The sequence below is a fragment of the Vulpes vulpes genome, chromosome 15 (genome assembly GCF_048418805.1).
Source record: "Vulpes vulpes isolate BD-2025 chromosome 15, VulVul3, whole genome shotgun sequence".
Taxonomy (NCBI): Eukaryota; Metazoa; Chordata; class Mammalia; order Carnivora; family Canidae; genus Vulpes; species Vulpes vulpes.
In genome coordinates this window covers 25,185,126-25,209,623 of record NC_132794.1, presented here as the reverse complement: position 1 = coordinate 25,209,623, position 24,498 = coordinate 25,185,126, and the positions used below count along the sequence as shown (strand labels likewise).

The following is a 24,498-nucleotide window of genomic DNA, read 5'->3' as shown; positions in this document are numbered from 1 at the left end:
TAAGGTTACAGAATTGAAGATGGGGAGATTATCCCAGATTATTGGGGTAAACCCAGTCTAATCACATGAGCCCTTAAAAGCAAAGAACTTTCCCCAACTAAAGTCAGAGAGATATAGCAGATGGAGAAATGAAAGTGATTGGAAGTATGGGAAGGACTTTAGCCACTTTTTTTTTTTTTTTTTTTTTTTTAGCCACTCTTGATCTGGGAGCAGAGACTGGATTTCAGCTGATAGCCAGCAAGAAAATGGGGACTTCAGTCCTAAAACTGCAAGGAACTGAATTCAGCTAACAAACTGAAAGGGTTTAGAAGTTTATTCCAAAACCCTGCTGACACCTTGATTTCAGCCTTGTGAGATTCTAGATAGAAGACTCAACTGAATTACACTACCTGGATTTTTTACCTACAGAACAATGATATAATAAGTGGGTACAGTTTTAAGCCATTAAATTTATGTTAATTTGTTGTGGCAGCATTATAAAACTAATACATTGGATGTCTGGAATTTTAAAAATTGTTGGGCTTTGTTTTGAGTGGCTGGTTATTCTAATAGTGGATCAGCTTGCTCGTTTGAGGCTTGTTTTTAAACTTTGTGAGGGTCCAGATTGTCCTTTTGTTTTAAGGATTTTCTAGTCCTTTCCTAAAGAATTTGGCATAGACTTTCTATTCTATGTCGTGGGTCTTCATCAAGTTTCTATACCCTAATTGGATAAAACTCAAATGACTCCTTTGCTCTGTGAGTTCCAGTAGTCGTTCGGATTATAATTTCCCAGTATTTTTTTTCCCCTCTGGTAGTTAATTTTTGTCCAGTGTCTTGGAGCCTCAGCCACACATGTACAGCTTAGCATTCAGTAAATTTAAAGGGTATTCTGAAATTCTTTCTGTGTAGTTCTTCCTTTCTAGCATTGCTTATTGCAAATTCCAGACATCTCATACTCCACAAACTCAATCTTTGTCTACCTTGCTTTGCATCTCCCCATGTTGACCATGGTCCAGAGCTACCTCCATGCATAAAATTGGGGCAATTGTAGGGTTCATTTAACTTTTTTTATTTTCTATTTGTGGTCACATTTTTGTTTTCCTGTGTATCAGTGTTTAAAAATAGAGATTTATGTATTTCCCCCAGTTTTCTAACTTTTACAGCTATTCTGGTATTCCTTACTCTATCCTGGCTACATTCCCTTATTTTGTCAGTGGATCCTTCTTTTGCCAAACAAGAGCTTCTTCACAGGATCTCTTTGCTTCCCATCTATGTTTTTCAGTTCACCCTTCACAGTCCATTCTGAAGTAAACATAGATGAAATCCTCTTCCCAAAAACTTGTCATGACTTCCTGACTTTCTCATAACCCCAACAGGGGTTCTCAAAACCCCAACAGGGGTTCCTTGGTGGCTCAGTGGTTGAGTGTCTGCTTTTGGCTCAGGTTGTGATCCAGGGGTCCTGGGATGGAGTCCCACATCGGGCTCCCCAGAGACAGCCTGCTTCTCCCTCTGCCTATGTCTCTGCCTCTCCCTGTGTGTCTCTAATAAATAAATAAATCTTAAAAAAAAAGAAACCCAACTAAACAACAGTGACTTTAAAATATAGGACTTTTTTCTTTTACATTAAAGTCTAGAGGTGGGCTGCTCAGAGCAGGTGTGGTGGCTCAGATTCATCAAGTCCTCAGGCATTCATGCAACTTCCAACTTTCTTCTTGGTCATCCCTAGGAGGTGAGTCTCATCTTTGTGCGCAGGTTCTTTCATTGGAACCACGTTCTAAGCAGCAGGGTGGAGGAGGGTGAGAGGGCAGAGCAAGAATACACACCAGTTGTTTTCTAGAAACATCTCTCAGAAGTTGCCACATAACATTTCTAGTTACCTCTCACCCTTATGGCGGGAAGAGCCTAGCTGAAAGGGAAACTTGAAGATCAGGTCTTTCTTCCAGCATCTGTGTGTGTGCCCAGCTAAAATCCAGGGCTTCTAAAAGAGGGAGCAGGAATATTGGAGTGGGCAACAAGCAATCTCTGCTACAGTGCTCAATAAAATATTTGTTCTCTGATAGTGTGAGTGGATGAATCACATATTAAAAATTAAAATTGGTTAATAAACACTGAAGAGTAAATTTTTCATCCTTAGATGCAATCAATGCAGGCTTAAAATATTTGAGGTTAACATGCCTATTTAAACTATTTCATTTTTAGGAAGCAAGAAAGCAAAAGTTGATGATTTGCTTTAGAATTCTTTTTGCTTTGTGCTCAACTTGTATGGTGTGGCAGGCTTATTTCAGTTTTGTTGATCCATTTTCTAAAAGCCTAATCCTTATAGTATTCCAGACAAAATCTAGTGCTGCTCTATTGGAATCCTTAACTCTAAAGAAAATGTCTCTCTTAAAATTATGTCTTCTCTTAAGCTTAGGCAAGCATCCCTTTGAAAGTTTGGGATACAAATATTTGCATTAAAGGGATTTACCACCTATAGTTTCAATAATGCTGACATTATGGGTTAGCTGTCTGCTGATCCATTGTCCTGTTGTGCAAGCAGAACAAACCAAACCTATTTTCCAGTCTGTGGATAAATTCACTGTTGGCATTGCTGGGAGGAAGTTGGGAGTTAACTACCAAGCTATTGATTTTTTTTCACTGTGGGCCAAATCCAGTCTTTAGTAATGTACACAGTTCCCACTGTTAAATTCAAGGTGATAAAAAGAAAGTTGGGGATTGATGTCTGAAGTTAGAGAAGAGTCTGTTTCATAAAATTTTATTAGAGGTTTATTTTTATATTTCATTGTATAAATATTAGATACTGAGTGTGGAATACTCCAGCTAGCAATTGAAATCCAGACATATTTCTGAGTTAACTGTTGGTGTGCCTATTGAGTTAGATATAAAATTTAAAATTTCAGAATACACTAAATTTTCATATTTTTAAAAAAGATTTTATTTGTTTATTCATAAGGGATACACAGAGAGAAGCAGAGACATAGGTAGAGAGAGAGCAGGCTCCTTGCAAGGAGCCTGATGTGGGACTTGATTCCAGGACTCCAGGATCACACCCTGAGCTGAAAGGCAGACGCTCAACTGCTGAGCCACATAGGTGTCCCCATAATTTTCTTTAATTCCAAAAGATTTGTTGATGAGAGATGATAGCAATAAGGGTGACAAAGAATACAACCTTTTGTGTTTTGAATTTCTGTTAAATGTGGCACTTTTTCATAAAAGTTTAAACATTTTATTTTATTTATTTTTTAAAGATTATATTTATTGGGAAGAGAAAGAGTGCACATGCACGGGGAGGGGTGGAGGGAGAAGCAGACTCCCTGCTGAGCAGGGAGCCAGGTACAGGGCTGGATTTCAGGACCCCGAGATCATGACCTGAGCCGAAGACACTTTTCTGACTGAGCCACCCATGTGCCCAGCTAATTAAACATTTAAAATATTTTTTTCAATCAATCATTCATTGAACACATTTTTATTAAATGCTCATTATTTGTGAGATATTATGCCAGGCATTAATTATACACTAGAAAGCAAAACAGTCTCTTCTCCTGAGATATTTGTTACCTGGTGGAAGAGACAGGCATTAAGTGATTGCTTTTGGAATAGAGTTTTTAATGGCATTGAAATACATTTGCGTTTTAATTGCTGTTAGAGGGTAAAGATGTCTGAGTACCACATTGGCAAATAATGTTTGTCTGTTTTTTCTTCCATTATTCTATATCTTACATGTTTAGTAATGATTCATTTATCTATCATCTGTAGGAAGTGAGGTGTTCCACCATAGTTTTTTTTTCCCCAAATAACTGATAGGTAATGGTTTCAAAACTTAAGAAGTTTTAGCTATTTTGAAAGACAGCTACAATAGCCTGAATGTTTATGTCCTCCCAAAATTTACGTGCTCAATCCTAACCACCAATGTGATCATATTAGGAGGAGAAGCCTGAGGTGAGGTGAGGTGAGGTGAAGCCTCATGAACCAAGCATTAGTGTCCTTATAAAAGAGATCCTAGAGTGCTCTCTTCCCCTTCTGCTACACAAGGACAAAGCAAAAAGATGTGTATGAACTGGGAAGTGGGCTCTAACCAGACACCGAATCTACTAGCACCTTCATCTTAGCTTCCAACCTCCAGAACCATGGAAAATAAGTCTGGGTTGTTTATAACCCACCTATTTAGTATGCTGTGATAGTATCCCAAACTAAGACAAAAGGTTTCTGAAGTGAATTATATTCTTTTTTGCCATCTTCAAATATACAGAAGATAATTTCTGTGTTAGCCAGGGAGTTAAATTTCTTTGTCAGAGTACACTAAGCTGTTGTAAAAATAGACTTAGAAAAATCAGTGATTTAAGGACCAAGTAATAGTCAAGGGTGATCTAGCAGCTCTCTTCCACTCTCTTCCACTCTCTTCGGTGTTGATTCAAGGACCAGATTTTTCCATCTTGTGACTCCTTCATCCTTTAGGATCTTGTCATCAGGTGCACGGTCAAGGCTTGTTCACCATGTCTGGGTCTCAGCCAGCGGAAAGGGGAACAGTGTGGAAGAGGCACAACTCTACCACAGGCCCCCAACCTGAAAAGGCAGGCACATACCACATTTACTCCTGCATCGTTGCTGAGAATTTAGTGTCACGGTTGCATCAGTCTGTGAGGGAGACTGGAAGTAACTTAATGTGTGCCTAGGAGTAAGGGGTGGATGACTCCAGGCGGGCTGCTGGGTCCCTCAGCCTGCACCTCTGGCTGTCAGGTTCTGTGTATACCCTTCTCACATGCATCCTTTCTCCAAGCAAGACACACAGAGCATGCTCACCCCTCCCTAAGGGAGACAACGCAGGAGACCATCCAGCTGCCGTATTTAGCTCCAACCCCACGACTCCTGGGTGCTGTTCTGTCATTTCACTCAGGTCCAGATGTCGCTCAGGTGGACCAGAAAATTAAAACTTCCATTCAGAACAGAGAAGAATGAGAAACAGTGTCCACTGGTTCCTAGTGCTGGTGGGGATCAGCAGGGCAGGAGTCTCAGACACCTCTGCTCTGATTATGGATGGGGCCCTCAGTTGGATCCTGTTTCTGCTCTCTGGAAGAGAATTCTTGTCCATTGCTGCCTGTGGCCCCCTGCTCTGGTCCCTGATGAGCTTACTTTGTCTATCATTTTTCTTGGTCACATCCGAAATTGGCATTGGGAATCTGTTCTCCCTGGGGGCTGCATGTAGTTTGCAGGTGGCCGATTGTAGGTTGTTCTAAGCTTCAAAGAGTCACATGGCTCCTTGGTTCTTAGGCTCATAGATTCTTTAACAACACGATTTCCTCAATTTTAGTAAGCTCCTACTTTATTTGCTTCCAATATGTCTATAAGTACAACCCCAAATTTTTTTTCTTTTTTTTAAAGCACTTTTTTTTTTATGTGGGCCCCACACCCAGTATAGAGCCTAATGCGGGGCTTGAACTCAACACCCTGAGATCTCAATCACCCTTATCTCAATCACTCTGAAATAATGATTAACTGACTGAGCTACACAGGTACCCTCCAAATTTTTCTGAATATATATATATTTTGCACAGTACTTCAGTTTTTGCTTTCCTGCTCTACCTCCAATATGTTCTTTCATTTTGGTGGCAGTTATCTTGAGGCCATTTGAAAAATTAGGCAGGCCTGGAAAGGTAACAATCTGACCTTCTACCATTTAGGATCCAGAATCAGTCAGTGATTCAGGCCAGGGGCCTTAATCTTTTCTTTTTCACGTTTAAATCATTGTCTCTTTCTCAAATGGCCTTTTCTGATCACCCTATTTAAATCTTCCATCCAGTCCCACTCACTTTACACTGATCTTACACAAAAACACCTTATTACTTCCATATATATATGAAATATGTACATATATGATACATGTCTTATTAATTGTCATTTTATTGTTTATTGTCTATTTTCCTCCTCTGTAATGTAAATTTCATGAGGTTTGGAAGTTGTATTTTTTTCTATGATGTATTTCAGGGATGGAGAATAGTGTCTGTTTGCCACATAGTAGGTGCTCAACAAATATTTGTTCAATGAGTGAATGAATGAATGGATGATTTGAGAGTATTCAAACTTTTTAAGATCTTCCATATATCATGCTGTTAGTGAGCTCTGCAAATACTGGAGATTACAGCCATTTCTTCCTCTAACATGTAAACAGAATTGTCATTTTGTTGATTTAGTAGAGTAGGGCAGGGAGGACGCATCTTTGTTCTCTGTTCTCTAGCCGTAGAGATTCTATGCCAGTTGTGGAAATTCCATTCTTCTTTGTTCAGTCCTAACAATAGACAAGTGACCCAGTCTTGGCTTAGTGAGAGGTAAGCAAAAGTGTGTTAAGATGGAGAACCTCTGGAAAGAAAAAAAATTGATTCTTTCCTGCTCACTCTTTCTTTCTGCTTTGGTTGTTTCTTATTCTTGTGATGGTGTGATGTTGAGGCTTTAGCCATCTTGTGACCATGAAGGCAGACATCACTGACATACTAACGTTAGAAGATGGAAAGACAGAAAAGAACCTGGATCCATATGACATAATTGAATGACTTCCTTTTAAAATGATACAATAAGTATCTATCTTATTTAATCCATTTTTTTGTCTGCTATTCTGTTATTTGTTTCTTGTAGCTGTTAACATCCCGGTAGAGTAACAGTATTTTTAGTAGCCACTCAGACTAACTGACCACCATACTGCTACTCATTTAACCATTTGTCCATTTGCTCATAAAGTGTATGATATACCAGGCTATATGCAAAACCTAGAGTAAGAAGATTGATAAGATACAGCTCATGCATATCCTCAAGGAATTGACAATAGGGGTACAAAGAGTTATATAAAGAGCCTCTGAGTTATGATTATTCAATTTAAGATTTTTTGTACTTTATGAAGGTATGAAAGAGAAATGGTATTCAGTAGAAGCCATATTTTGAATTCTGAATTTTGATCTTTTCTGGGGCAAGTGATATGTGGTGCCATCCTGTGTCATGACACTGGGCAGTAGCAGTCGCTGTGGCTCCTAGTCAGCCATGTTGTTGCCATGGTAAACAACAGAACAACAGATACACTTAAAACCACTTTGTACTCAAATAATCATTCTGTTTTTCACTTTCAGTATACTAGTCAATAAATTTCATAAGACACTCTTTGTTATTACTATAGTATAAAATAAATACAGTGCGTTATATATTTTGTGTTAGATGATTTTGCCCAGCTGTAGGGCAATTTAAGTGTTCTGAGTAGTTTAAGGTAGGCCAGGCTAAGCTATGATGTTTGGTAGGTTCGATTTATTCAGTGTATTTTCAACTTAAGATATTTTTAATTTACACTGAATGGGTTATAGGGATATAATCCCATTGTGAGTAAAGGATCTGTATGTAGAGCACTGTTATCACAGAGCGAATGTTTATTAACGCTCAAGTTCACTATAATTAGTAGAATTGGATACTCTCCTGAGTAGACCAACATGGGTAGAGATAGTCTATCCTATCATCTTTGCGTGTCCACGTGGATTTTACTCTCAGTCACCATTTGAGGGAGGCTTGCTTTTTTCTATTGCCAAAGAAGGAGTAGCTCCAATGTAGGCAATTTTGGCCATATTATTTATTTCCTTTTTTCTTTTCCGACATGGACTCATTGGTGGAGAAGATTATAGAGTTAAGGAATCAGATGGAATAGTGGGTATCACCATAGTGGGATAGTTTGCCTCTTTCTCCTCCATGTCCACCAATGGGTCCTTCTTAAACACCCAGGAGAATGGAGCTGACTGTGGTTACAGTGTGTAGTGAGCTTAAGTATGCTGCTTGCTACAGACTATTGGTAAAATTTTCATGTATGCTTAGAGAATAATTTAGAATTATGATGTTAGATATTTCAGTTTAATCAATTGGAAGACTATAGTGTTTTGTTTTTGTCTACAGAAACAAAACAAAAAAGCTTTGCAGCTTTATCATCTGAAGCCAGCTATCTAGTCATTGATATATTGAACCGTTTTTTTTTGCAAAACCATTCAGTGTGCAAATGATAATGTTAATTGCCAAATGAGGATGTGGGCTCTAAACCTAGAGCTCAGTAAGGAAGTTGACTGTATCCAGCTCTTTTTCATAATTAAAGTTCAAATGACAAATGCTTGTATGCTTGGGATGAATCCTAACCTCTCTAAAGTGCATTATATAATATTAGGCTCACTCATACATTTTATGTTAGGCTCATTAAGAGTTTATGTCAGAAAAAAAGGCTTATATCACAAACGCAAGAAAAGGTAGAAACTCAGGGTAGTACACTGATTTCTGACAGATTTAATAGATTAATATCTATGACCATGGAAACTATTCGGGAGCTACTCTTAGTTTATTTTATTTTTTATTTTTTTTATTTTTTTTTAATTTATTTATTTATGATAGTCACAGAGAGATAGAGGGAGGCAGAGACACAGGCAGAGGGAGAAGCAGGCTCCATGCACCGGGAGCCCGACGTGGGATTCGATCCCGGGTCTCCAGGATCGCGCCCTGGGCCAAAGGCAGGCGCCAAACCGCTGCGCCACCCAGGGATCCCTACTCTTAGTTTATTTATTTAAAGTTTATGCCAAGTACCTTTTTTTTTTTTTAAAAAAAAAGCTTTATTTATTCATGAGAGACACACAGAGAGAGGCAGAGACATAGGCAGAGGGAGAAGCAGGGCCCCTGTGGGGAGCCTGGTGTGGGACTCAGTCCTGGGACCCTGGGATCATGACCTGAGCCAAAGGCAGATGCTCAACTGCTGAGCCACCTAGGCATCTCTATACCAAGTACCTTTAAATCTAAGAATCTTTACCTTTTTCTCTCTGCTTTAGACTGTTTTCGGGATTTCCATTCTTTATTCCTGTCTACTCTGGGGTCACTGACTTCTCTAATAGTATTTGATGGTTTTCTTTGTTTGCTTTGTGTTGTGAAGTATAATAGCCAGCTGTAGTTAGCCAAATGTAGAAGAGAGATTATAATTTTCATTTGTGATATAGGTAAACTTGTTATTTAAAAAAGAGGAAACATTTATGCGTGTACCTGTGAAGAAAATAAAAAATGGATATAAAAAATGTCAGAGGTAGTAAAGCCAGCAACTATGCCTGAGCCAAAGTGTATTTTGATTTTTATAATGCCTTTCATCTAAGGAGGTCAAAGTATTTCATGTATTATTTTATGTTTGTGACACTCCTGCCATCTCTATATTGTGGCATTGAAGAGTGACTGTCCATGGGACAGAAGAAATGGGAATGACTTCATGAACAATGAATTTCCCATAAGCATGAGAGACATATTTATTCCATATATGGTGTCCTGTGTTGTGAACTGAGTTATTGCAGTGTCCACCAGGGTGGTCTCTAAACATTCTGACTCATAATACTTCCATAGGGTATACCAGGCATCAGATTCATTTAGAGGAAATATGGGCCAGGAAATGAAACTTGCTAGAAGGGCGGCATTTAGCACCACTCTTCAGTAAGACTTCTTGCAGCACTCCTCACACCAATCAAGGAACATAAATTCCAGAGTCCCTGCAAGGGGCCTGCCAGGTTATGAGAATGATCACACTCAGGAAGCCCAAAGCTATGAATTCCCACAAAATATTTATGGTTCATATATAGTTTCTCTCCTGCTAGATGCAATTTGTCATTTTTTATCATAAGAAGTATTGCTTAGTAGTACCACTTCCATTCTACCTTTTTCAGATTTCCAGAGAAACAATGTTCTAAAGTTAACCCAAAGTCAAGTTTGTTCATAAAGGACAAAAGGTTTTGTTAATGCTTTACCCACAGTTATGCAACCTCTTTTGTATTAAGACTAGGTTGGATGCTTAGCAGATATCCATCACTAATCGAGTGATACACTTTCCCTGGTCCTGGAGAAGATGGAGTGGGTTATATTTAATTTTATAGCAAAGGAAATATTTTTCAACTTTGTTATTTTATAAATAAAATCTTCTTATACTATATTCTGTATTTACAACTATGGGTAGAGATAGAATTAACTTTTGGCACATGCCAATAGCACAGATCTAACAGGGGAGAACACAGCCCCACTGTTGGGATTCCTACCAAGTTAAAATGTTGTAATCCAGAAGGTAACCACTTCTAGCACATAATCTGACTCTCTACTTTCATCTAAAAGAGTACAGGCAAGGACAGATATTTCCAGGCATACAGGAAATACAGGCACACCCCAATAGAAATTCTTCCAGTTTAATGTTTTCCAGCAGAATGCTTATGACTTTATAATACCTAAATGTCATAAAATGTGCATATCTCTCACCTCTGCACATTTAGGACAAATTAATACTCATCCTTCCAAAATGCAATATGATGTACATTTTTTGAGGTGTGATTTACATGTGGTAACATGCATACATCTTAAGTGTACAATTCAATAATGAATCAATATGTCCATGTAATCCACACCATTGTCAAGATATAAAGCGTATCTATTACCTTAGAAAATTCCCTTGTACCTCTTCCTGGTCAATCTCTTCTTTCCCTCTACCCTCGGGTAACCACTATTCTAATTTCTATCAACATCAATTAATTTTACCTGTTTTGAATTTCATGTAAATGGTATCATAAAGCAAATAATCTCTTGTGTCTGGCTTCTTCTGTTCACCATGTTTTTGTGCTTCATCTGTATTATTATATGCAGCACTAGTTCAAGTAAATACTTAGAGGAGAATTTCTGTAAGTCATAGAATAGAGATATGTTTAACATAAGAACCTACCAAGCAAGCAACCAAAGTGCTAGTACTATTTTGCACACTCAGCAGCAATTTATGAGAGATCTGGTTACTTAAAAAAGAGGAATCATTTATGTATGTAGCTGTGAAGAAAATAAAAAATGGAGGATATCTTTTCTTGAATTAGGTACTGTCAGCCTTTATTTTTAACCATTCTAGTATGTGTCAAGCTTCTGGAAGCAAGACTCACAGGAGCATCTTTGTGACCTTGAGGTAGGTAAAGATTTCTTACAGAAACACTAACCATAAAAGAAACAATTGAATAATTAGGTTCATGAAAATTAAAAGTCTCTGCTCTTTGAAAGACACTTAAAAAATGAAAAGTAAACTACAGATTGGGGTTGGAGGGAATATTCACACTACATATATTTGACAAAGGACTTGTACTTATATCTCAACAATAAAAATACATACATTGAATAAAAGAAATAAAGTACTTGAATAGACATTTAACAATGGAAAAATATACAAATACCCCCTAAGTACATAAAAAGATGCAACACCATTAGTTATAAGTGAAATGAAAAATCAAAAAAATGTTTTCAATAAAACAATGTATGGGTGTGTTTGCATTATTTCAGCTACTGCATCAGAGTCACATGTTGATATTTGGAAAAGCTTTTGAGTCTTCAGATAGGAGATATTCAGTATATTACTATATACCAAATAACTGGTTATTAGCTATATTAATTTGTTGGTTACCAGGAAGTAATGTTTTAAGCATTTTACATCCTAACATGGTGTTTGTAATCTAGTTAGGGGTGTTTTACTGAGTTTTAGAAAATAAGCTATGGGTTTGTGGTTGACATATGCCATACTGCAATCTTTTCTTATGTAAAATCATAGTAAGTAGGTTCCCAGTTAGTATTTTTGTACATTCAAAAACAGATTGTTGAAGTTGGGAAGATGACTATATTTATTAATTGGGTTCTACATTTAAGGAATAAGGGAAAGAATTAAAGAATACACTTTTATTTAAAAGTTTAACTATTTCTTAAAACAATGTAATGACCATTTTAAAAGTTAATATTTATGTTTTTCAAAACTAAATGATCTAATGACTTGTTTCTGAGTGTAATAGATAATATTGAGCTCCTCTCTCCTACAGACTTCCTTCTTTCTCCTTTTTGTGTTCTTTCCCTGATCTCTGTATTTTTAAAAAGATTTATTTATTTATTATTTTAGAGAGAGAGCACGTGGAAGGGAGAGCACGGAGGCAGAGAGAGAGAGAGAGAGAGAGAGAATCTCAAGTAGACCCCCCCACTGAGTGTGTAGGCCCATACAGGGCTCAATCCCACAACCCTAGAATCATGCACGACATGAACTAAAATCAAGAGTTGAGTGCTTAACCAACTGAGTCACTCAGGCCCCCCCAAACTCTATATTAAAATGGCCACAATATAAAATCCAAAATAAACAGATGAAGAGGGTGTCTTTGTCTTTCTTGCTCTAAACTAGAACACGAACTAAGTTCACCTAAATATTATCATCATCATCAAAAGCCCTTTAAAAGAAAAAGTATTTTTGTAACAATTCTAGAAGTTCTGTCCAAGCCCTCCCCAGAACAAAAGATCTTGGAAACATCAGATTTTCTATATTAACAATTCAAAGTGATAGGTCAACTTTATGAGGCTGTCAGGATCCTGCAAGTGGCGAGGCTTCTAATTTACTTCTAGAGCGGGTCTTTCAACCTTATCATTATTGACATTTTTGACTGTTGACTGTTACTACTGGGGACTGTGTGTACATTATAGGGTGTTTAACAGCATCTCTGGCTTCTACCAGAGGAGGTGCCAGTAGCATCACCTTCAGTTGTGACAACCCAAACCATCTCCAGACATTGCCAACTTTCCATGAAGAGCAACCCTATAGCCCCAACAACCAGCTGCTTCTTTCTACTTTCTCCACTGAGAGCCACTGCTCTAGCATTTATTTCAACTATCTGGCCAATTTCAATATCTAACACACCTTCTGGGAGTCCTCTAGACTTTAAGTGACCCAAGAATGGATTGGAAATCTTTGGAATGCTCTGTACTGAAGAATATCATTTGGCAACCTTTATCACCTTAGTAACTTGTATCCAGCATTAAATTAGAATCAGAACATGCTGTTGGAGAGGATGTGGAGAAAGGGGGAACCCTCTTGCACTGTTGGTGGGAATGTGAACTGGTGCAGCCACTCTGGAAAACTGTGGTGGGGGGGTCCTCAAAGAGTTAAAAATAGATCTGCCCTAGGACCCAGCAATTGCACTGTTGGGGATTTGCCCCAAAGATTCAGATGCAGTGAAACGCCGGGACACCTGCACCCCGATGTTTCTAGCAGCAATGTCCACACTAGCCAAACTGTGGAAGGAGCCTCGGTGTCCGTCGAAAGATGAATGGATAAAGAAGATGTGGTTTATGTATACAATGGAATATTACTCAGCCATTAGAAACGACAAATACCCACCATTTGCTTCAACGTGGATGGAACTGGAGGGTATTATGCTGAGTGAAATAAGTCAATCGGAGAAGGACAAACATTATATGGTCTCATTCATTTGGGGAATATAAAAAATAGTGAAAGGGAATAAAGGGGAAAGGAGAAAAAAATGAGTGGAAATATCAGAAAGGGAGACAGAACATGAAAGACTCCTAACTCTGGGAAACGAACTAGGGGTGGTGGAAGGGTAGGTGGGCAGGGGGTGGGGGTGATTGGGTGACGGGCACTGAGGTGGGCACTTGTCGGGATGAGCACGGGTGTTATTCTATATGTTGGCAAATTGAACACCAATAAAAAATAAATATATATATATATATATAAAAAGATTCAGAACATGCCTCAGAGAGAAGGCCAGGCATGAGGAAAATAACAATTCACTTTGTTACTTTCAACTTAGTGTTGAACCTTTCAGTCAATGATTTATTATTATTTTTAAGTAAAATATATTGTAGTTCCCCAAAGAGAATTCTTAATCCTCTTAAGAATGCAGTAAACACCCTTATACCTATGGTAAATATAATTTTCAGAAGCCCTAAAGTTATACAAGCAAAACAAGTAACATTTTATTTTCTTACAATTGAACTTAGTTTCTACCATATGCTGCATTTTTCCTGATACTATAAAACTATACGCTGGCATTTCTAGGTGAAGTTAGTCTTTGTCACTCTCTTCCAGTCACTTCAAGTTTAAAATCATTTAATTTCTGGAGCTTACTTTTTCTTCATCTTCAGGGTTACACTCCTGTTCCAAGGTTTATTTATGATGACAGAATGGAAGTTTGGGAAAGGGGGTCAGGGAGGGACAGTGTCTGCTTTCTAGTGGTCATGGTGTTTGGCGCTCTTCCAAAGGCTATCTCGTGAAATCTCTGCAATTATAAAGCCTCAGTGGCGTGATTCACACGGCCTTTGGGTTACAAATTCAAGCCCCTTTGGCCCTTGGCCATCTCCTTGAACTAACATCTGAGCCCTGCTTGGGGAAGTGGGGCAAGTGTACTTGTCCGCTTCTCACTGATGAGCTTAAGGTAGAATCAGAGCTATTGTCAGAGCCTCTTTGTTCCTTGATCTCACACCCAGCCATGTCTAATTGTTGGCCTGATGTCATTTTTGTGCAGAGAGACCCACACTACCGTTTATTCCCTGATGCAAGGGTACCAACTTGATGCAATAGATCTAGAACACCATACTTTTCTCCTATCTTCTCTCCCCCTTAGGCTGCACATCTGGGAAGGAGGGTCATATTCAAATCCTCCCTGTATATTCAGCCAGAGTGGAGAAAGGGGAGGGAGTCAGAGATTTCCCAGGGAAGATGATGAGTTATTAATGTAGAAAAGAATAAAGATGTGTTTCAAGCATGATTTTCAACATCAGTAAAGCAATGGAAGTATGAAATATCATGGTACATGTAATTGCATTTATTGTTTGTTTTGATGATCTAGCACCTGAATACACTTCCTACACTGGGGAATTTTTTATTTAATTAAACAAAACCATATCCAATTGTGGAGGCTGGAGGTATCAATGTGAAGCCATGGGCACATAACTTAGGCTCCATCAATTAGATGTGTTTTCTCTAGGCTTTGAATGGAGGGTAGTCATACCAAAAAGTACTGATGACACAGAATCCACTTTGGTAGGCCTGGCAGTGGTCGTAGTAGCTGCATGCATTTTCCAGGGGTACTAGTGGCAGTGCCTATGTCCAGCAGTACAAGCTGCAGTTTCTAGGTCTGGAGGAAGAGGTGATAGAATTTCTACTGACTTGGGGATCCCTGGGTGGCTCAGTGGTTTGGCGCCTGCCTTCGGCAGGCGATCCTGGAGTCCCGGGATCGAGTCCTGCGTCGGGCTCCCGGCATGGAGCCTGCTTCTCCCTCTGCCTGTGTCTCTGCCTCTCTCTCTCTCTCTCTCTCTCTATGTCTAGGATGAATAAAAAAAGAAAAAAAAAAGGATTTCTACTGACCCAATTCTGTGGCTTCCATTTTATATTATTTAGGTATTTTGTTATATAACCAACTACCTCAAAACTAAGTGACAAGTAACAGAGACGGCTTCTTCTTCTTCTTCTTCTTCTTCTTCTTCTTCTTCTTCCTCCTTCTTCTTTTTCTTCCAAAAGATTTTGTTTACTTATTCATGAGAGACACACAGAGAGAGACAGAGGGAGAAGCAGGCTCCTGGTGGGGAGTCTACATGGGACTTGATCCCAGGACCCAGGATCATGCCCCGAGCTGAGGGCAGATGCTCTACCACTGAGCAACCCAGATGCCCCCAGAGACTCTCTTCTTGACTAAACTTTAAGCAGGCTCTTCTAAGTTCTCTTCAACTAGGCCTCTGCTTTGGCCTATAAAAACAGCAGACTCAGGGCAGATGATTTTGTCTATTTCCTCTCCCTTGCCACCATGCTCACTAAAAGACTTGAACAAACACTAACACATTTCTAACTCAAGGCCACATCCCTAGGATGACCCTTGCTCTATTGGTGCCTACCTGAGAAGTCAAGACTGCCGGAAGAGTTACTGTTTGTTCCATACCAAACCTAGTAATAAATAAATAGATCTCTGAATTGCCTCTCATAAAACAATTACTTTAGAAAGCTTGCTATTGTAAATCCTTTCTTCTCCCCCTTTGAGAAGTAGCTTTTCCACTACCCAGAACTGTTTTCTCTGATCAGAGACTCATCTCTTTGAAATGCAAACATTCAGGAACATAATTTTTGTTCTCCCTGCCAGGATGGAGGGTGCTTTGCTCTAACTTACACTACTGCTCCCTGGCCTGAAGATATAAGAAATTTCCTTCTCCAAATAAGCTCCAGTTAAAAAACCCAATCTTTGCTTGTTCCCCATGTTTAATCCCTCATTTCCCTTTAAAATTCCTAGTCAGCTCTGTGCAGGTCAGGATTCAGTTCACACTGGACCCTCTTTCTCACTTCTGCAATTACTGCTGAGTAAAGTCCTTTCCACTTGAACTTGTCGCCAGATTTTTCTTTGAACAAGCTGTCTCCAAACTTGGTAGGCTATTTAGTTCTGGATTCCATGGGATCATCAATTGATATCTGGATTCTATTGGATCATCAATTATGGATCATCAACTTAATATTTAACTGGATAGCTCTGAAACCACTCATGTCTGCAATCAGCTTCTGGTCAGTGATACAGCTCTGTTTCTGTAATGTGGGTAACAGTCAACTGAGGCTATGGAGACAACTGGACTATAAGTCCTGTCAACCAGGAGCCAGCCTAGACTTAGGGCCATGACTGAGCAGGATTCTAGGAAGGAGTGGCCTCAACAGACCTACATTTAGAACTGATACAACCATCACTTCTGTTGCTTCTCCTGGCCAGCCCAAAATCAAGAGGGAAAGAAATACACTCTCTCTGAATGGGAGAGCTCTAATTGTCAAGGGACCAGGTATAGGAAGGGGAATACTGGAGCCATTTTTGCAGACAACCTGCAGATATGCTACCTAGCTGTGCAGACTCCAAACTTGGTTCTTTGTTGGACCAGGTTTTGGAGCCTCCTTTGTTTTTCAATAGTCTTTTTTGCTAATATCAGCCTAAATGATTTTCAAGACATGTAATTAAACATCTTGTTGAATATTATACTGAATCATACCCGCATTCTCCCCCACCCCATCTCTCTTTACGCTGTGGCTCTATTCCACAATTTCTAGAACAGTGCTGTCCATTACAAGTATAATTTTCAAGTTTTAGGTAGCCATATTATAGAAAGTAAAAAGAAACCAATGAAATTAGTGTTAGTAATATATTTTATTTAATCCAATATATCCAAAACATTATCATTTCAACTAATCTGTATAAAGTTATTAATAAGATACTTTACATTTTTTTCATACTAAAAATCTGCTGTGTAGCTTCTACTGCCAACACCTCTCAGTTTGGACTATCTACTTGATTTGACTATCTTAATAGCCATGGGTGGCTAGTGGCTACTATATTGGACAGTTATTTTTCTGGGACTGAGTCCTTGATAAGGACTGGAAAACTGATTGATTCATTAGAATGAACGGCATTTATGGTTTTTCCCTAAAGCAGAACCTGAGACAAACATTTGGGAGAAGGTCATCTATTTGAAAAATGATTCAAGGGAACCAACTAACTGTGCATTATTGAACCAGTTCTTGCTATGGGCAAGTGGTGTTCAAAGCCATTGGGGACCCCCTTAAGGAACTGTGTAGACTAGGTTTTAGACTTTCCCTTCCGAAGTATGAAAGCCTAGGGCATTTGTCCATTGACTCCTATTCCACATTGGTTGAGGGTTGCTTCTGTGGATGTTAATCCCTTATGTTTCTGGAATGTTCTTCACAAAGCTGAGCAATGGATATCTTCAGAATAAGTCTTGAGGTAGAAAAGGTGAGAGATAAGATACACATTTGAAATGGAGTTTTGCCATAACATGGGAATTGTCTATCACCAATTGGAATTGAATTGGCATCAATGATGGATTGACACATGGCAAAACACTTACTATGTATATATTAGATAATAATTGTAAAATAGACATTAAGTAACATAGCTATTAAGTGATTAGGTTTTTCTGTACAAATGTGACTCACGAAAAGGCCCATGAAAGACATGTTTTTGGGAATCTTTCTAAGGGAGATCTCTAGCAATTTTTTTTCTCTTTTTATTGCATATTGTTTCAGAAATGTAGACAAATCTACAAAGAAGGTTTTGATGGAAATGTCTTTAATCAGCTCTTTTGAAAGGTTAGGACCATAAACTTTATTTTTTTAAAGATTTATTTATTATTCATGAGAGAGAGAGAGAGAGAGAAAGAGGCAGAGACGCAGGCAGTGGGAGAAGCAGGCTCCATGCAGGGAGCCCGACATGGGACTCTATCCCAGGTCTCCAGGATCACACCCTGGGCTGAAGGCGATGCTAACCTGCTGAGCCACCCAGGCTGCCAGGAACCATAAACTTTAAGATCAGAATCTCAGAAGAATGTGTTTTAAAAAATGCATATTCAGTATTGTGTTTAATATATCCTCTGACCTTCAGAAAGAAATTTCCAATAAATTCTGTAAGTTCACTTTTGTCACTCACTGCTGAATTTTTAGTGCAGAGTTCATTTTCAAGTCGTTTATTAGTATAGCAGATCCTCCACAAATGGCAGAGACTGAACACATCACAAACTGGACAGCTCCCATTATCTGAAATAGCTGTAAGCTGCTTTAATGTTAGAGATTTGCTTTAAAGGATTGTCCTTTGGAAGGCTGGCTGTGGTTGTTTGTGAGGCAGAACAAATTATAAAATGATTATGGCTTCAGAGATGTAGGTTTCTAAATGATTGCTTCACCAGTCCATAAAATATCTGCTTTTTAAAAAACAGGTGAAATATGAGTGCCTTAAGAGATTAGGTCTTTGGGATAGTATTAAAAATGTCTCTATAGGGCCTGGATGCAAGGCCGCTGGGGTATATAACTTACCAAGAATACTGACAGGAAGTCATCAGCATAAAGAAAGAAAGGCCTTAAGAACAAAATAATAAATAAAACTAACAGAAAAAGAATTCAAAGGGTATAGTCCAAATTGTTAACTGTTTTTCTCTGTAAAGTGCCATGGAATAGGGGGTTCTCAGGGGTGACAGAGGTAAGATCAAAGAAGCTTTTTTTCCCTCTATGTGCTCTGTATGTACTGAACTTTAAAGTACACAAACATGTATACAATTTGTGCAAGTAAAAATAATCTTAAAAGGGAATGCCACTAATAGACTTACTTCTTAGTTTTATCTCACTGTTTTTACCTCCAGTATAACTTTCAAGTCCAATAACGTGCAAGAAATATTCACTAGGTATTTACTGAAGAAGGGAGGGAATCTTCATAATGTTTGATATTGTCAACAGTTCCATTTTGCAGTTAAGGATACATTTTACCTTCTCAAGGTTTTCTTCAAAAATGTAAATTTCTCTGTTAAATATGATTTTATGCCTGTCAGATTCATTCTGTGCAGTGAAGGCCATGGTGCCTTGTGCTAGTAGGCACTCAACAGAAGCTTTTTAGAACTTGCAGTGATGAAAAAGCTGTCTGAAACAGAGAAGGAATATTTGACAAAAAAGGAGAAACTAATTTTTTTAATATTTCTCTCTTTTCCCCTTTCATCTCTTCTTTATAAATATTTAAAAGTTATTTGTTCTTAAAAAAATTAAAGCTACTTGTTCTTATTACGAAAGTGATACCTGCTTTTTTTGAAAGTTGTATTTGGGGTCCTACTTGGCTAGTTTCATTGGAGTTACCTCTTTCCCTACCATATGACTATTTGACGGAGAGGGATTAGGTCATTGCTATATTTTGACTAGCTGCCTTCCCATTCTTGATTCCAGCTGATTGAACCAAACAAAGATCCCTGATTCAACTTGAGCCAATCAGCTTCCCTTGTGTAAACTTTTTCTGAGAAAGACAAGGACTTATGTGATGTGGTTTCTGGAACTGTGAGCTGAAACATGAGCAAACATGTTGGGGTCCTGTGCACGACCTAAAAACAGAATCGAGGGAATGGTGCGGGTACCCAGAAGAAAGCAGATACAAGAGATGATGTTCTCAGTGAGAGAAGAGAGCAAGAGGATTGCTATCTTGTCTTATTACTTTCAGATTTAAATTTCTTGTCAGACCTGGTGCTAATTCCTGCCTTTGATTATATGGGGGTAGTCTTGAATACTAGATTGCTTAAGTTAGACTGGGCGAGCTTTGATTTTTGCCAAAAAAACTTCAGAGAATATCTGAGAAAATAAAAATTGCTGGTAAAATCATACCTATTAATAAATTTCCTTCCCACCTGTTTTTTTTTTTTCCTATGAGTGCTATGCTTACACTCTATTAAAATGTTCTTCCCTTCTTTTTCACAAAATTGGGAGGATTTTCACATTTTGTTAATCCCAGCCCTGGTTAAAGCTGACTCAGTTCATCAGAGTCTGTTCTTGTAGGACTGAATAGGCCTGGAGAAAGAAAAACACCCTCTTGCTGACTGGTCTTGCTTTTAATTCATTGCTACTAACCACAAGTGGGCACTGACACTCTCTGGCACCCATACTGCATTTCTCTACTCCTCTGGTCCTCCCCTCACTCATTGCCCAGACACTATTTCTACTTCCTTCTTTCTTCTCAATTTCTTCCCCTCCCCCATTCTCACTCTGCCGAGGCCATGTTTCCTATTTTCCTGGGTTACTAAAAGCCACCAGAAGATACTTACAGCATGCTTTTGCCACCACATCCCTCCCTGGCCCGCTTGCTCAGTGCCCACACACTCTGTTTTTCATATTTTAAAAAATATTTATTTATTTATTTTAGAGAGACAGAGAGCAAGAGAGAGCGGGGACAGGGGCAAAGGGAGAAGGACAGAGAGAATCTCAAACACACTCCCTGTTGAGGGTGGAGCCAGATGGTGGAGCTCAATCTCAGGAACCTGAGATCAGGACCTGACCCAAAACCAAGAGTTGGATGCTTGAACAACTTAGCCACCCAGGCATCCCTCTGTTTTTCAGGGTTGTGAGTGAACTTCCCACAGCTTTAACTAGAGCCAGTCCCCTCCACTCGCTCATCAGTTTCCAACCCTGGTCATGCGTTCAAGGATATCACATCAGCAATTGGCTTCTCTCTTCTGTACAATCACGTTTCCTTTGTTGCTTGCTCATTCTTATGAGCTTATGCAATGCTGTTATTTTTCCTATCTTAGGGAGAACAGAATTTTCCTGACTCTTTATCTGCCTTCAGTTACTGGATCACTTCTTTGCTATTGTGAAAAGCAAATCTCAATAGTTATAGCTACTTGATATCTGCAATTTACTTGTCACCCATTTTCTAATAGGCATTCATTCTCGTTGCTCTTACAAAACAACTTTTGTAAAATTGTCATTGACTTCCATATAGTTAAAATCAATGCTTGATCTTAGTTTTCATCTTGCTTGAGCTATTGGCAGCATTTGACAGAGTTGATCACTTTTCCCTTAAATATTTTCTTCCCTTGACTTTTGGGACACTGGACTCTTTACTTCTTTTCAAGTTCCTTTGCTCTCTGCCCCATTCTCTGGTATATATACTCAACCTCAGAAACAATGGCATACCCCGGACTCACTCTCGAATCACATCTAAGACCAGACCTTTTTTCTCATCTCCAAATTCACATATCCAAGCACCTACTCAAAATTTCCTCTTGGATATCTAATAAGCATCACAAATCCCTAAATGTCCTAAGACTCCAGAACTCAAACCTTACAATTCTTCTTCCTTCCTTCCTTCTTTCCTTCCTGTTTCTTTTGACATTATTGAGATAAAACTCATACAGTATACAACTCAACCATTTGAAGAGTACAATTAAACAGCTTTTAGTGTATTTATAGAGTTGTGAAACTTTTATCATAATAAATTTTAGAACATTTTTTATCATCTTCAAAGAAACCCCACGTACCTTCTATCTAGCTTTCCTCCTGCACCCCCTGACCTGCCCCAGCCTTAAGTACTTTCTGCCTCTATGGATTTGCTTGTTCTGGACATTTCATGTAAGTGTGATCATATAATATGTGATTTTTTGTGATTGGCTTCTTTCAATTCACATAATGTTTTCAAGGTTCATCCATACTATATTACATATAGGTACCACTTTCCTTTTAATTTCCAAACAATATTCTATTGTATGGATATAGCACACTTTATTTACCAATTCATCAGTTGACGGTCATTGGGTTGTGAACACTTTTTGACTATTACTAATACTCCTGCTATGGACATTAATGTACAAGGCTTTGCATGGGTATGTTTTCATTTCTATTGGGTATATACCTAGGAGTGGATTTACTGGATCATAGGGGAACTGTGTTTAACCTCTTGAGGAATTGTCTATTTGCCAGAGTGACTTGGAGTTCTTTTCTGTGGGCACTCACTCTGTTGATCTCATCCAGTCAATGTTTTTAAATAACGTGTGTATGCTGAAGACTCACAAACTTATGTCTGCAGTCTAGATAGAACTTGCCCCTTGACTCTAGATCCATATGGATCATTTATTGCCCATCATTGGGCAAGAAATAACATGCCCATCATTGAAGTCCTGATTTTCCTTTTCACCTCAAACCACTAACACCAAGCCTACTTTTTTTTTCTTGTCTTTTCCCCAATTAGTGATGATTCCATTCTCCTAGTTTCCTAGGACAAAAAACTTCACTCAGAATCACTCTTGATTTCTCTCTTTCTGTCCCAGCCCACATCTAACCTGCCAGCAAGTCCTTTAGCTTTACCTTTTAGCTTTTTTCTGCACTAGCTCCTCTGCTACTATTCCAGTACAAGTCTCTGTTACCTCTCTCTTGTGTTATAGTAGCAGCCTCCTAACTGGTCTCCCAGCTCCAGCTTTGGTCACCTTTCAGTCTATTCTCGGTAGAGCATTGTAGATAAACTTTTCAAAATCCTCCAATGGCTTTTCATTTCATTCAGAGCAAAATTCCAAGTTCTTCAAATCAACCATGAGGCTCTATATGATCCAATTCCTATTCCATTTCTGACCCCCTGCTACTGCTTCACTCACTCATTGTGATCAAGCCACATTGGCCTCCTTGTTGTTACTGTGACATGACTAGCAGGTCCTCACCTGGGGTCTTTGCAGTTTCTATTCTTTTTACCCAGAATGCTCTTTCCACTGGTATTGGCATGGTTTACTCCCTCACTTCATCTTTGCCCAAATGTTGTCTTCTCCGTGAGCTTCTCTGACCACCATGTTCTTTTCTTTCTTTAAGATTTATTTATATGAGAGAGAGAGAGAGAGAGAGAGAGAGAGAGAGAATGAGCAAGTGTGGGGAGGGGCAGAGGGAAAGAATCTTCAAGCAGACTCCCCACTGCGCATGGAGCCCGACTCAGGGCATGATCCCCATGACCTATGAGATCATGACCTGAAATGAAACCAAGAGTCAGAGGCTCTTTGGCAGGTAATTAGGTTGAGGTCATGAGGGTGGAGCCCCGTGATGGAATTAGTATCTTCATAAGAAGAGGAATGGAAGCCAGATCTTGCTTGCTCTCTCTCCCCACTATGTGAAAACACAGTAAAAAGACAACCATCTATAAGCCAGGAAGTGAGCCTCACTGAGTATGTCAACATCTAGATATTGGACTTTCCAGCCCCCAAAACTATGAGAACTAAATGTCTGTTGTTTAAGCCACCCAGTCTTTGTTATTCTGTTATGGCAGTCCAAGCAGACTAAGACAATCTTTTTTTTTTTTAAAGATTTTTATTTATTTATTTATTTATTTATTTATTTATTTATTTATTTATTTATTCATGAGAGACACACAAAGAGAGAGGCAGAGACACAGGCAGAGGGAGAAGCAGGCTCCATGCAGGGAACCTGATGTGGGACTCGATCCTGGAACTCCAGGATCACGCCCTGATCTGAAGGCAGACGCGCTTACCGCTGAGCCAACCAGGTGTCCCAAGACAGTCATTTTTAATAACAACTTGTAAGTTGTTTCTGCCATCCTTGTCATATTCATATTATTTTTATACATCTTTTAAATTCCGTTTTTCTTATACATGCTACTGGCATTTGTCATTTTCAGCCCAGGGGCTGGCTTTCTCTGGATGCAGGCATATACTCGCCAGCACAGGCTGGAAGTGCCAAGGAGTTAACATTCCCAGGATCATCCCTCAACCCACCATCCTCCTCCTTCAGATGGCACTATACTGAGGTGTGTTCTAAACAGTCTCTTCGAAGCCCCAGAAGGCCTTCACAAATGAACTGTTTTTTTACGTGTATGCTTCTGGGGGAACCCAGCTAATATAAAAATCTTTGTAAAGAAATCTCTGCCCCTATATTTCTATTTCTTAAAGTTATATTTCTTTGAAGGGATATACTGAGTCAAAAGTTGGATTTTTCACTGTTTTTGAGTACTCAGTGTTAAAATCTTTATATTTGGGGATTTTTACTTTATGAGTCTCGGTTGTAGGTAATAGTTTATCTCTTCCTGTAGGGGCTAGAAACACCGTATATTCCCTCTGTTAGCCTCTTTTGAAACTACAGTATAAACTGGTGACCCCAGTTTGGCTAAACAGATGGATCTTCCCTCAGATTATGTTTGGCATGCAAAGAAGACAGGATAGGGAAGACTCTTCTCAGGTAGTATTGACTGTTTTACCAGCTTTCAGTTTCTGGAGACTGTTTTGCTGGTGGTGCCAGCAGCAATTACTAGCATCCAATCTCTAAGAGTACAGAGTATTAGAACAGTACTGTACATTTTACAGAAATGTGAGCCATATATATCATTTGAAACTTACTCATAGTCTGAGGCACCTGGATGGCTC

The 24,498-nt window shown here is 38.9% G+C and overlaps 1 long non-coding RNA gene across 7 annotated transcripts in view; it reads left to right on the top strand.

Annotated features, from left to right (window-relative positions):
- Positions 1-10,584, top strand: part of LOC112917666 (uncharacterized) — a 162,379-nt gene extending 151,795 nt beyond the window's left edge. For all 7 annotated transcript variants that reach the window (XR_011997693.1, XR_011997691.1, XR_011997692.1 and 4 more), the window contains one exon: positions 193-10,584. This is a non-coding gene — a long non-coding RNA (uncharacterized lncRNA). The remainder of the gene's footprint in view (positions 1-192) is intronic.
- The last annotated feature ends 13,914 nt before the right edge of the window (positions 10,585-24,498 follow it).